The following is a 3,208-nucleotide window of genomic DNA, read 5'->3' as shown; positions in this document are numbered from 1 at the left end:
ATCAGCAGGGTGCATGGGCAGGGAGCTGGAGCCAAGCACCTCTACCACATCACTCAAAAAGAGAGTGGTGGCCCAGGGCTGAGCTTAAATAGTGCTCCTGGGCCCATGGGCGGGGTGGGAGGCCCCGGTGAGGCTCATCAGGGCCATTACCACCTATCAGTGCCTCCAGCACCTGACACCTCAGCTATTGTTCCGTTTCCTTTCTGTGCATATTTACAGCAAAGTGGAGGTTTGGACTGCATTATACCGCATGCCTAAAAAGAAAAAAACACCAAAAAACACCAAAACAAACCCCAGGTACCCTAGTGAAATTACTGAGAGAGGCCTCTATTAAAAAAACCAGCTGTGATATGGAGCCTCAGATGAGATCCGAAGTTTTATTCAATTCGAACTCAGCATTCTGCTCGGGGAGATACAATAGTGCACGATCAAAACCTCCTCTTATTTACCACAACAGCCTATTGTACTGCGTCACATTGTTGCTGGTACAGAAAATATCTGATAACAGTTTTGTAGTTGTAAATTACAGCTCCGAAATTTTCCATATGCTTTACCCAATACACATCGAACTGTTATGTTCATTGTTCCAAAATAGGTGGAATTTGCCACAAAAGGTCTGATCAAGATCCCACTAACTTAAAACTGCCTTTTTCTTCTGTGTGAACAGAATAGGACTACCTGGGGATATTTTTTCCATTGCTTAAAGAGAGAATCAGACCGATGATAGTTTGGCTCATCGGGAAGATGTATAATGTATTTTATCTTCAGTTTTTGAGAAAACCCTGTGTCAGAAACGTGTGTTGTAGGTGGAATAAATTCACTGCTGTATAAAATTAGAAATCATTCTGAGATCACATGTAAAACAAACATGGTCAACAATAAGGTTGTTTTAAAAGCTACTGGATTTGTGGTAATATTCCTCTTTGAATACACTATCATTAGTATTTTATTGATCTAAAAGTTCTTGGTATTTCAAAGGCCCTGATTACAATTTTCGCAAAATATGAGAAAAAAATCTATTGTACCAATTATATGAGCAATCTGAAGTCTGTAGTGTGCATCGCCTTTACAGGACAAAACCGTAGCAAAAGGAAATAAAAGCCAGTGTCAATCTTCGATGAAATTAACACAATTTAAAGCTGCTCCAGGCAAAACAATGAAATCTGTAATTTATCAGCACTGGATAACATCACCAGGGGAATTATTTAATGATTAACTACAGTGGGCTGGAGCCTAGGGTGAGGCATGGTGGCTTACGGCTGCACTTGGAGCGTGTTCTGCCTCAGAGCTGAAACAGTCATCCGTTTCCACAGGAGAACAAACCCCAGCAAGGGCTGTCACTAAACCCTAGCTGTCCCTCTGCACGGGACAAGTTCGGGGCGAGGGAAGTGTGGAGATGGGCTCTCCACCAGCTTTGCGAGTGTGCAAGTGCTCTGGGCTGGCAATGAAAGCACTGATGTATTGGAACAGCTTTAAATGCAAAACCAATAAAACCACTCACCGTAGGAAGGGCAGAAGCTGCTCTGTCGCTGATGCAGATTTTATCATCGACCCTTGTAGAGGCAGGATTTCACACCAAGTATTTTTTGCTATAAAGAACCGAAAAGGTGAAAGAGCTACATGCTAGTATTTAATATTGTAGTGTAAGTACTGGCAAATTACATTTCTGCGCTTCGTGGAAGCAATCTGCTTCTGTGACTAAACAGATTTCTGTGGCAGAGCTTAATGACGGGGCTCAGAGTGACCGGGGGAAGCCACGGGGAGAGGTGCCACGTTTGTCAGCCTCCCACGGGGCGCAGAAACACAGACGGCGTTCCAGAGCTGGAGACCAACAACCTGTCTGTACCCTCGGAAATAAAGAAAATGGGACTAACTATTAAGCTACTGGAATCACAGACAGGCAAAACTGATGTAACCAAGAGCAGGCAGCCTCGGGAATGATCTAACATCTTTTGTGAGCACACATGCACGCTGCCCTTCTCTCGCCCTTGCAAGCGGCTGGGTCGCTCAGCCTTGGTGGCCGCTGCTGGGCGCTCCCCTTCCAGCTTCTCCCTGCGTGTTTCACTGCACCGGTGTGGGGAGGCTAAGCCGGCCCAGCAGTGCGGGGCGCCCGCAACCAGCACCCTGTGGGGCCACCCGTGCCCTGGCCGACCCCAGCACCAGCTTGCTGCTGCCTTGCAGCACAGTGGCCTCAGAGGCTTGCATGGAAGGCTCACCTCAGCCAGGCAAGACGGAGAGATCCATCCCAACAGTGCCCACACAGCATCTCTCTTGGGGGCAGCTGGTGTGACGTTTTTTGCAGCAGGTTAGATCACTGCAGACCTGAAAGGGATGAATTACAAGCAGTATTTGGGAAACTCGAAGAGCTCTTGGCTTTTCCACGTGGCTGAACTGCTCCCAGATGAAGTCTGAGCTCCAGGCTTGGCCCTGGCACTGTCACTGTGGTTTGGCTGCAGGGCCATCTGCGCTTGCCCAAGGCTGCTAGCTTGGTCGTGGCATCTCCCTCATCACACAGCTTTAGGATAGGGATTCTGATTGTAGGTGTGTGGGAGACTCCACCAGGATGGAGCCACAAAGTTTTGGAGCAAGTGTATTTCCTCTCCTGGGAGCAGCACTCTGTGAAGCTACGCCTCTGCATGGCTTTCTATAGCAGATGAGCAAGGGAGACACCTAATTCCCTTTATTATGTTTCGTAGCCTGAAGACAGTGGAAGTGTTGAGCCAGAAATATCCTAGATCAACTTCTGCATCATGGTAATCAAATAGCACATGGGTTGTTGATTTAATAATGCATTTTTGCTATAGAGATACTAAGAGTGTGTAAAGTGTCTCTGTTTTTAAGTATTATAGTCATTATAATCCATTGGGATGTTAGTTGTGTTGCCTTGGTCATTTTGTGTCTGGGTTCTTTTCAAATTTGTCATTTTTATGCATCTTCAGAAATGTCTTCAAATTGGCAGATCCTTTGTCATCGTAACTGCTGTGATGAACACCAACAAAGTTCTTGCTACAATTAACAAAAGTAAGGCTGTGTCCCCAAAGACTGTCTACAATAATATCTACACACAGATTGTACTATTCTCCCTCTAAATCTTGCTGCTGATTAACAGGGTGGGGTTTTTTCCTGAAGAACGTGTTGTTTTTCTAGTTTGCTATTAGCCTCCACAAATGACTGTGTGATGCAGTTTTGTGTCTCCAAGCCTACAGTA

The sequence above is a fragment of the Gymnogyps californianus genome, chromosome 8 (assembly GCF_018139145.2).
Source record: "Gymnogyps californianus isolate 813 chromosome 8, ASM1813914v2, whole genome shotgun sequence".
Lineage (NCBI taxonomy): Eukaryota > Metazoa > Chordata > Aves > Accipitriformes > Cathartidae > Gymnogyps > Gymnogyps californianus.
Note: the sequence above shows the minus strand (reverse complement) of the source record.